The sequence below is a fragment of the Sapajus apella genome, unplaced genomic scaffold, assembly GCF_009761245.1.
Source record: "Sapajus apella isolate SASKATOON/1434 unplaced genomic scaffold, GSC_monkey_1.0 scaffold19, whole genome shotgun sequence".
Taxonomy (NCBI): domain Eukaryota; kingdom Metazoa; phylum Chordata; class Mammalia; order Primates; family Cebidae; genus Sapajus; species Sapajus apella.
In genome coordinates, this window is record NW_022436959.1 from 10199050 (window position 1) to 10210906 (window position 11857).

At 40.1% G+C, this 11857-nt stretch overlaps 1 pseudogene across 1 annotated transcript; it reads right to left on the reverse strand.

Annotated features, from left to right (window-relative positions):
• Positions 1–2781: 2781 nt before the first annotated feature.
• LOC116557445 lies at positions 2782–4515 on the reverse strand (annotated as a pseudogene). The gene has a single exon (XR_004271522.1). The product of XR_004271522.1 is annotated as a heterogeneous nuclear ribonucleoprotein C pseudogene (transcript).
• Positions 4516–11857: the final 7342 nt, after the last annotated feature.

An 11857-nucleotide genomic window follows, 5' to 3' on the forward strand; every position in this document is an offset into this window, starting at 1 on the left:
AACACAATGATACCTCATCTCTACTAAAAATAAAAAATAAAAAAATTAGCAGAGCGTGGAGGTACACACCCATAGGCCTAGCTACTTGGGAGGCTGAGGCAAGAGAACCGCTTGAGTTGGGAAGTCAAGGCTGTAGTGAGCAGTGATTGAGCTACTGCACTCCAGCCTCAATGACAGAGTGAGATTCTGTCTAAAAAAAAAAAAGGAAGTAAAGTGTAACCAGTCAATCAAAAAGTATAAATAACATGGTAGTGTCTTTTCTGTTTTGGGGGTGGAGGTCAGAGAGAAGTTGGTGTTTGAGCTTTAGTGAGGATGGGAGGGGAAGGGGGGTCAAAAGGTCATTTAGATAGCTACAGAGAATAGAAAGAGAAACTAGGGACCACTTATTTAGCACTTCCTTAATGTTTCAATTTTCAAGAGATAGAAGTATGGCCTAACTGCTCTTGTTCACAGTTTTATGAGAATATTGTTGGGACCTGTATAGCACAATAAACACCATCTTATAGAATTTGTTAAGGTCTGGAGTGTTTCTGAATGTGTGCACTTAAAAAAGTTGATTTTGTTTCAGAGGAACTAAATTTTCAGAGGAGTTAATTAAGGAGTCATATAATCTAGATTGTACCCTAAAATGTCTCTCCTAGTAGTAGATTAGTATGGGTACTTGGCACGACTAAGTGATATTGGAGATGGCCCCAGACAGGAAGTGGTGGATGATATGCGAAGATTTAGTTTTGAGTTGGAGCTCCCTAAATGGAGGCTGTCATAATCTACATTTTTGGGTAAATTGCTATTATCAAAGGGTCACTGATAACTCATATATATTTTTTTTTTCTCAGAGACAGGATTTTACTCTCTCACCCAGGCTGGAGTACAGTGGTGTCTTTGGAAGTGAAAAGCAAATGTAGTCATATGTTGCTTAATGACAGGACTATGTTCTGAGAAATATGTCATTAGATTATTTCATCTTTGTGCAAACATCATGGAGTGTATTTACACTAATCTAAATGGTATATAACCTACTACACACGTAGGCTATTTGGTATAGCTGTTCCTAGCTACAAACTTGTACAAAATATTACTATACTGAATACTGTAGGCAGTTGTAATACAGCGGTAAGTATTTGCGTATCTAAATGTTGAAAAGATACAATAAAAATCCAGTATAAAAGATAAAAATTTTATGCCTCTATAGGACACTTATTATGAATGGGGCTTGTAGGACTGGAAGTTGCTGTAGATGAGTCAGGAAGTGAGTGGTGGGTGAATGAGAAGGCCCAGGACATTACTATCCACTGTTGTAAACTTAATAAACACTATACGTTGGTTGGGCGCAGTGGCTCACGCCTGAAATCCCAGTACTTTGGGAGGCCAAGGTGGATGGATCACCTGAGATCAGGAGTTTGAGACCAGCATGACCAACATGGTGAAAACTGTCTTTACTAAAAATACAAAAATTAGCCAGTCATGGTAGCAGGCAACTATAATCCCAGCTACTTACGAGGCTGAGGGAGGAGAATCACTTGAACCTGGGAGGCAGAGGTTGCAGTGAGCCAAGATTGTGCCACTGCACTCCAGCCTGGGTAACAGAGCAAAAGTCTGTCTCAAAAAAGCTAAAAAATAAAACAAAACAAAAAGTCATTGTATACTTAGTTTACACTAAATTTATTTATTTGTTTTAAAATTCGTTCTTTATTTTTTGAAACAGAGTTTCACTCTTGATCAAGCTGTAGTGCAATGACACGATCTCAGCCCACTGCAACCTCCATCTCCTGGATTCAAATGATTCTCCTGCCTCAGCCTCCTGAGTAGCTGGGATTACAGGTACGTGCCACCACACCTGGCTGATTTTTGTATTTTTAGTAGATACCAGGTTTTGTCATGTTTTTGAGGTAGAGTCTCACTCTGTAGCCCACCCTGGAGTGTAGTGGCCTGACCTTGGCTCAGCGCAGCCTCCACCTCCCAAGCTCAAGCGATTCTCATGCCTCAGCCTCCTGAGTAGCTGGGACTACAGGCATGTACCACCATTCACAGCTAATTTTTTGTATTTTAGTAGAGATGGGGTTTCACCATGTTGCCCAGGGTGGTCTTGAACTCCTGAACTCAGGCGATCTGCCCTCCTTGGCCTCCCAGAGTTCTGGGATTACAAGCCTGAGCCACTGTGCCTGGCCTACTAAATTTATTTTTTAAAAATTAATTTCATTATATCTTGACAGCTATGACATCACTAGGTGACAGTAATTTTTCAGCTCCATTATAATCTTGTAGGACCACCATTGTATGTGTGGTCTATTGTTGACCAAAACATCTTATGCGGCACATGACTGTATGTGGAAACAGAGGCCCAATACTACACAACTGGATGAAAATTCCAGTTCAAGGGAGATTTTTAAAAAGTCAAACTCATCATTTGACTTTTTAAAAATCTCCCTTGAACTGGAATTGAACTAGAATCTGAGAGTCAGATGTCCTAGGTTTTCATTTACAACTGACTAGCTGTGTGATATTTCATAGATAATTTCTCCTCTCTAGATCAAGGTGAGATTATGTGAATTTAAGCACCAATTCCAGACCTAGCACTTACTGTATTTTTATTCAGTAGCAACAATTAAAGCATTAAACATACATAACAAACCAGTGGCAAAGTCTGGACTGGAATGCGTGTCTTACAACCCACTTAACCTCTTTTTGTTTCTTTACCTTTCAAACTTTTAAAAATTAAGGTATAATATACACATAGTATAGGAAGTACATAAAGTATACCAATCCTTTTTTTTTTTTTTCCCTCCAAATTCCTGGTTTAATAAGGACTTGTTTATTTTGAAGAAAAAGGGTCCCAAACATCAGGCTGTTCACAAAAATAACCCACAGTATCAACTTTAGAAAACAAATCTTAAGACTATAACACTATTTTTCTAGAGGACGCATTTGACGTGCCAACTCTCATTCACAAAAATACATCGTTACATTTGTGTTGAACTGCCCCACACAGCACACTAATGTTGGGGTGTAACACACATACTTCTAACTCAAAGCTGCTTTCAGGAGCTACTCAACTAAATGAGATTGCCTTTGCAGTTAGGGAAGCAACTACTGAACATATGTATGAATGAAAAGAGCTGTACTCCCTTCATAACAAGAGATTATTTTGGAGACAGTTGATAAAAACCATACACCCTTTTTATTGTTAAGTCATAAAGAGGTATCAAAATTAAAAGCAAAAATTACAGGGTAAGACTTAACAAAAACTACTAGGAGCGTCAAAGGAAGTGAAAATGGGACTAGGCGCAGGGAAATATGAATTAATGAACATGGGAAGGACAAGGATGGGGAGAACAGTGAGCATGTGCTGAAGATACTAGGGGAGAGGATCTGGTGAAAAATTTGATCTTAGACAAGCGCCTAGGTAAAGAAATAATGGGATAAGATTTCTAAACCCCACTATGTGCTTAAGAGTCATCCTCGCCATTGGCACTGTCTCTATCATCCTCTCCTTCCTCAGCCTCTTTTTCATCATCCTTGATCAACTCCAGCTGGTCATCCACCCGATCTTCATTATCATCATCATCCAGTAGGTCCCCCTCCTCAGCAGAGTCATCTGCACCCCCCCTCAGACTCCATCTTCACATTAGTCTCATCTTTCTTCACGGAGCTGCTGCTCTGCTCCTCTTCTGACTTATCATTCTTCATCTCTACTGCTTGTTTGCTCTGTTCCTTTTCAATTTTTTCCAGGTTTTCCAGGAAAGAATCCACTTTTTGTTTTATCTGGGTCAGTTCCTTCTTAATGGCCTGAAGGTCATCTCCTTTCAACTTTCCAGACTTGGAAGATCCCCGCTGTCCACTCTTAGAATTGAAGCCACTTTTGCCCCTTCGTGAGGTGTTTCCTGATACACGCTGACGTTTCGAGGGCACTACAGCCCGAGCAATAGGAGGAGGAGGAGGTACACGTGCTGGGTAACTGTACATCCTATCATAATAATCCTGTTGAAAGTCATAGTCCAAGTCAAAAGAGGAGCCGTACATCTCCGCTGCAGATCGTTTCACACCTGCTTTTCCTCGGTTCACTTTTGGCTCTGCAGCCAGGTTAATATCTAAAACCTGGCCAGCAATCATTCTGCCATCCTCTCCTGCTACAGCAGCCCGGGCATTTCTCTCATTAACATATTGAACGAACGCAAAGCGCTTATGAACAGAGCAGCCCACAATTTTGCCATACTTCGAAAAGATTGCCTCCACATCAGATTTCTTGACCACAAGAGTGTTTAGATTCCCAATGAACACACGGGAGTTCATGGAGCGAGGATCTGTCTTGTTGGTAACGTTGCTGGCCGTTGTGTTTGATGATAAGGTTTCTCACAAAGCCGAAAATGTAGCTGAAGATCAAAAAAATCTCACAGGAGAGAGGAGGGAGAAGAGATTTGATTCTGAGTCTCCTACTCCCGGGTTCTACGTGCAGAAGCCGACTGCTGCTCGAGGTTGGCAATGCAGACACAACTGCTCAGTCTTCGTCTCTTCGCAAAATGCTAAAGTATACTAATCTTAAGTGTATAGATGGTTGAATATTTTCAAAGTATGAAATGAATTATAATTGAGCTATGATAAGATATCATCCTTTCAAATGTAAGATAACTGTAGAGTCAGATAACCACAATCACAATCAAGGTATGGATCTTTCTATCATCCCCAAAAGTTTGCTTGTAATCCTTTGTAGTTAGTTCCCTTCTTTTATGCAAATGTTCTGGCAACCACTTCTCTATTGTCTATCCCTACAATTTTGCCCTTTCCAAAATGAAATCATACTACATATAGGCTTTTGCGTCTTTTTTCTATAATGCTTTTAAGATTCATCACATACCTGTATTTGATGTGTATCTTGATCATACCTGATGTGATGTGTATCTGATGTGTATCTTGATTACCTAGATCAAGATATAGAGCTTTTCTGGCACCCCAGAGGATTCTTTTATGCCCTTTTCCAGTCAGTTCCCACCCCTCTCCCCTCACCCCCACTATTCTGACTTTTACTGCTGGATTAGTTTTCCTATTTTTGTATTTCATATAAGTGGATTCATACTGTAGATACTGTGTGTCTTTTTTAAGGTAATATCTGTAAGATTTATTCATGTTATAGCTAGTAATAATAGTTTATCCTTTAAAAAAATCACTCTGTACTATTCCATTGTATGAACATAGTGTGTTTCATTTATCTCTTTTACTGTGATGACATTTTGGTTGTTTCTAATTTTTGGCTATTTTTAGCAAATGTTTTCTTTTTCTCTTTAGAAATGGAGTTTCACGCCGGGCGCGGTGGCTCAAGCCTGTAATCCCAGCACTTTGGGAGGCTGAGGCGGGTGGATCACGAGGTCAAGAGATCGAGACCATCCTGGTCAACATGGTGAAGCCCCATCTCTACTAAAAATACAAAAGATTAGCTGGGCATTGTGGCGCGTGCCTGTAATCCCACCTACTCAGGAGGTTGAGGCAGAATTGCCTGAACCCAGGAGGCGGAGGTTGCGGCCAAGATCGTGCCATTGTTCTCCAGCCTGGGTAACGAGAGCGAAACTCCATCTCAAAAAAAAAAAAGAAATGGAGTTTCACTATGTTGCCCAGATTGGCCTTGATCTCCTGGGCTCAAGTAATCATTCCACCTCAGCCTCCTAAGTAGCTGGGACTGCAGCAGCACATACTACTAAACTGACTTTGAGTAAGTCTTTTATGAACACGCTTGTTAATGTCTTTTGGTGAGAATATATATCCATATATATCTCTTGGCTATATTCCTAAGAGTGGAATTATTAGATCATAGGCTAGGTATGTGTTTAGTTTTCATAGAGGCCACCAAACAGCTTTCTAAAGTGGTTGTACCGATTTATTAATTTTTAAATTTGAGATGGAGTCTTGCTTTGTCACCCAGGCTGGAGTGCAGTGGCAGGATCTTGGCTTACTGGAACCTCTGCCTCCCAGGTTCAAGCAGTTCTCCTGTCTCAGCCTCCTGAGCAGCTGGGACTATAGGTGCCCGCCACCATGCCTGGCTAATTTTTACATTTTTTTAAAAAATAGAGACAGGGTTTCATCATATTGGTCAGGCTTGTCTTGAACTCCTGACCTCTGGTGATCCACCCACCTTGGCCTCCCAAAGTGCTGGGATTACAGGCGTGAGCCACCACACCCAGCCAGTTGTACCAATTTAATACTCTCACCATCAGTGTTTGAGAGTTCCAGTTATTCCACATCCTTGCCAACACTTGGAATTGCCAGTCTTATTAACTTTAGCTTTTTGGAGGGTATACTTTAACCACTGATTCTGGAGTGAAATTGCATGTACACCACCAATAGTTTCATTCAGAGAAGAAGAGAATCAGGAGTGATCAGTCAGGTTCCTTATGTTTCTGGGCAGAGATTTAACAAGGCAACCAATAGGGATGAACAGTGGTAGAGCCACCTTATATTGCCAAGAAGACCCGGTCTTTATTTACCATTCCACCATAGTGATGGTACTGGGGAGCCTCCCCTCCCTAATTCCATAACCCCAATCCTCTCATTTAATATATATATATATATTTTTTTTATTGAGACAGAGTTTCACTCTTGTTACCAGGCTGGAGTGCAATGGCTCGATCTCGGCTCACCACAACCTCCGCCTCCTGGGTTCAAGCAATTCTCCTGCCTCAGCCTCCCAAGCAGCTGGGACTACAGGTGCATGCCACCACACCCAGCTAATTTTTGTATTTTTAGTAGAGACAGGGTTTTCACCTTGTTGACCAGGATGGTCTCGATCTCTTGACCTTGTGATCCACACGCCTCGGCCTCCCAAAGTGCTGGGATTATAGGCATGAGCCACCGTGCCCGGCCATCATTTAATATTTCTTTAATAGCACTTTCCTTAGAAGAAAATATATGGGGGATTGGTTGGTGAGGACTGCCCATGTTCAACCTTCTTAAACAAAATCAGTGAGCTTATTCTTCCTTCCTTTGAGATGACCTTTGGAAGCCTGTATTAAATCTCCATTGCAATTGGAGTAATCATCAAGAATGGCAAGGCAATTGTAGAGAATCCAGGAATGGAATGTGGATCCATGTGCACATGTAGAGCAAAAATCTGCTTTTCATTTGCAAAGATAGCTGTCTCCAGGAAACACAGTGAGGATAAAAGGTCCATTTAAGATTTGGCTGTTATTCTTGATGTTGATAGTAGCAGTTGAATTTGAGCTGGTGGGTTCTGAGTGTACCCTGCAATGTGGTTGTCTGTCTAATAATAATATGCCTATGAAAATAAAGCCAAAACTACCAGATGTTTTTTACTCTAAACCTAATATAGACTCTATAATGGAGTTTTTATGTGTACCTAAGAATCACTATGCATTTTAGAGTACTTCTGGCCACTTTACAAATACATGAATCAGATTAAAGAACAGTCAGTCAGACTTGAATTAAATATATATTCCCATAATGGTGATTATCTTTTTTCTTGTTTTGGCATTATTATAGCAAGCTAAAGTAATAGGAGATAAGTAGCTATTATAAATGAACCATTAAAAGCAGCAGTAAGCCAAAGTTATCATTGATCTCTCCCTGTCTCTTACTTTATAAAAACTAATATGAATTGCTATGGAGTTACCTACTTTAATAATAAACCTGTTGTGTCAGAGTAGTGTGACACAACAGATTTATTTTTAGGTTGTGTGACCTAATTTTTTTTTTTACATATAATTTATAGTCTATTGACTTAATCCTCTGAATATCTTATCCTATTGGCATAGCATACAACCATTTCTTTTTCTTTCTTTTTTTTTGGGGGGGACTGAGTCTTGTTCTGTTGCCCAGGCTGGAGTGCAGTGGTGTGATCTTGGCTTACTGCAACCTCCACCTCCTAGGTTCAAGCGATTCTCCTGCCTCAGCCTCCCAAATAGCTGGAACTACAGATGCGTGCCACCACACCTGGCGAATTTTTTTTGTATTTTTAGTAGAGACGGGGTTTCATCATGTTAGCCAGGTTTGTCTCTATCTCCTGACCTTATGGTCTGCCCGCCTCGGCCTCCCAAAGTGCTGGGATTACAGGTGTGAGTCACCGTGCCCAGCCAAAACCTTTTCTTAATTGAAAGACAAAAGCAGCTTGGGATAGAATCATTTGGAAAAATATTTTTATTGATGATATCCATTTGATCAATAGTCAAATAAATATGAGCTTATTTTGAATGACAGTTTCAAGTTTAAAAGACCAAAAAGGAGGCCAGGCACGGTGGCTCACGCCTGTAATCCCAGTATTTTGGGAGGCCAAGGCAGGCGGATCATGAGGTCAGGAGATGGAGACTACCCTAGCTAACATGGTGAAATCCCGCGTCTACTGAAAAAACAATAAATTAGCCGGGCGTGGTGGCATGTGCCTGTAGTCCCAGCTACTCGGGAGGCTGAGGCAGGAGAATCTCTTGACACCAGGAGGCAGAAGTTGCAGTGAGCTGAGATTGTGCCACTGCATTCCAGCCTGGGCGACAGAGCAGGATTTCATCTCAAAAAAAAAAAAGAAAAGAAAAGTGAGTTATAAACTAGAATGTGGAAAAGGAACTCAAGTAGCAGACAGTTTAATGTGACTACATAAAACAGTGTTGCTGTGCTGCTAAAACTCTTCCTTCCCTCAATTTGTGGAAGAGAAATCAGTAGTTTATGCTATTCCAGCCAATACTTGGCATCTTGCCATTTGGCTACACATGCCAGGATGCCAAGTACCACACCACTACTTTGTCAGTTGAATAGAGCTGCTGGCTTCCTCTTACTGCCAGTTTCAAATTTCTGGCAATGATCAACTATTTACCATAGTCCTCTTATCCCTCCTGTTTATCTGCACATATCTTAAGCTTAGTGCTCAGCTCCTGAGCTTTTATTACCTGTCTTAGGCAAAGGTATAATGAACACCTTTAAATATCACTTAGAAAAAAACTGAGAAATAGCACATGAAATTAACACAGGGTGATTTGGGCAAGTGCTTTTCTTTTCTCTATTTTTGTCCACTTGCCTACTTATTCATTTGTTGCTTTTCTTGATGTCACAGATCTAACCCAGTTATTCTAAAAAAAATGAACAGGCATCGCTGTTATGTCATATCATAAACGTAACTCAGCTTGGAAGGAAGCAATTTGAGGATGGCTATCCTATTAATATGCTTTATTTTTTTCTTCACCTAATGCATGTAGCCATAGAGAATATAGAAGATCTGAATACTTACCCTTTGAAGAAAAAGCAGTGATTTTTTTTTCTTTTCTTTTTTTTTGAGACAGAGTCTCACTTTGTTACTCAGGCTGGAGTACAGTGGCACGATCTTGGCTCACTGCAGCCTCTGCCTCCTGAGTTCAAGTTACTCTCCTGCCTCACCCTCTCAAGTAGCTGTGATTACAGGCAAGTGTCACCATGCCCAGCTAATTTTTGTAGTTGTTGTAAAGATGGGGTTTCACCATGTTGGCCAGGCTGGTCTTGAACTCCTGATCTAAGGTGATCTGCCCACCTTGGCCTCCCAAGTTCTGGGATTACAGAAATAAGCCACTGTGCCTGGCCAGAAAGCAGTGATTTTTTTTTTGGTGGTCCTTATTACTCATGCTATCAATTTTATCTGTAATAGGTTCCTGTCAAAATCAGAGTAATTAAATGGAATGACAATCCTGTTAAATGTGTTCATGCCATTGATTTGTGCAATAAAGCATGCACAAATTTACAATTAAGGCTTGTCTTTTTCCTTTGCCATGAAGAATTGTGACGAACATTAAGTTGCATAGGCATGGGGATCCAAAAGGATATTCATCAAAATAAAAACACCAGGTGGATACTCTCAGGATTATAATGTCTCTTATGCATTTACTTTTTTTCACTGCATATTTTTTGACTGAATAATAATTATCTTTGCACTGGGAAGAGGAAGAATCAGCTGGTTTCAACCTTTTATTTTAACTCCCCTTTAAAAAATTTGTAGTACAGCATAGAACCATAACTGTTTATTCAAATATATTTGTTCCAGTTCTTAGTTTTTAAAGTGTAGCTGACTTTCACATACAGCACACTGAGCTTTTAATACAGTTACTTTGGTGCTATACAACAAAACATTAAGATGCATATTGATAATATGATTAATTTCTTAAGCTACCACAGGACTCATCAATGTAATAGAGATAAAGGAGACTTGAAACCTAGCCTAAGCAGTGAATTGACAGCCATCTTTAACCACTATGACCTAAGAATGACCCTGAGCTCTGCTGGGTGCAGGAGCTAGATCTGTTGCAGAGCACAGGAATCAGATATCTCACAGGCCTAGGAACTCCCACTGTGCAAGACTGCAGAATCACTTGCAAATCTGATATACACATAGGTGATAAACAGTAATGCAAATGCCATGCTCTTTTATTATATATTTTGAAATAGAGTTGTGAATGGTTAATGTTTATTTTATTTACTTTTTGCTTTGCAAAGTTAACATTTATATATATATATATACATATATATGTATATATATATATACATATATATATATATTTTTTTTTTGGAGACAGAGTCTCGCTCTGTCACCCAGACTGGAGTGCGGTGGCGCAATCTTGGCTCACTGCAATCTCCACCTCCCGGGTTCAAGTGATTCTCCTGCCTCAGCCTCCTGAGTAGCTGCAATTATAGGCAAGCGCCACCATACCTGGCTAATTTTTGTATTTTTAGTAGAGACAGGATTTCACTATGCTGATCAGGCTGGTCTCGAACTCCCAACCACATGATCTGCCTGCGTTGGCCTCCCAAAGTGCTGGTATTACAGGTATGAGTCACCGTGCCTGGCCACTATATGTAAATATATATATATATATATATATATATATATATATATGTTTTCTTTTTCTTTTTCTTTTCTTTTTTCTTTGAGACGGAGTCTCGCTCTCTCGCCCAGGCTGGAGTACAATGGCGCAATCTTGGCTCACCGCAACCTCTGCCTCCCAGGTTCAAGCAATTCTCCTGCCTCAGCCTCCAGAGTAGCTGGGATTGCAGGCATGCACCATTTTTTTAAAAAAATTTTTTTGAGACAGTCTCACTCTGCAATCTTGGCTCACTGTAACCTCCACCTGCTAAGTTTAAGCGATTATTGCACCTCAGCCTCCAGAGTAGCTGGATTACAGGTGTGCATCACCATGCCTGACTAATTTTCATGTTTTTAGTAGAGATGAGTTTTTATGATGTTGGTCAGGCTGATCTCGATCTCCTGACCTCAAGTGATTCACCTGCCTTGGCCTCCCAAAGTGCTGGGATTATAGGTGTGAGCCACTGTGCTTGGCCTGTAAATACATTTTGTACACCTACACACGTCAATAATTAATTTTATGTTGGTGGAATAATATACTCTAAAGTGCTTAAATAATATACTCACATGTGGCATTTTATGACAAAATATACCCTTTGTTTTGTTTTGGTAGCTCTTTACCCATAAGGTGTGCTTCTTTTTAAACTTTATTACGTCTTCCCAGCTAGATCAATGATGATAGTTTAGCGGGGAACCATACATACAGAGATGTGGAGTATGGATTTGAGCTTGATTGCCATGCTACCTTGTTGCAGAAATGCTATATGAGACAGTCATTTTAATAAAGCAGTGTTGTTAATAAGGGGATAGACATTTAGAGGAACTAAGTAATAGGAATGCAGGCTACTTTGTTAGCTTTTATTCATTAAAGTGGAGAATTTGGGGGTCATTTTGTGTTTGGTAACACTTTTTCTTCTAGGGTTCTCACAAATGAAAAGTAGATATGCTCACTTAAAAAAAGGTATCAGCAATTTTTTGTAGTATTAGCATATGTATAATACTAAAATGTTTACATGTCATTCAGTGAAAATGCAAATGGAT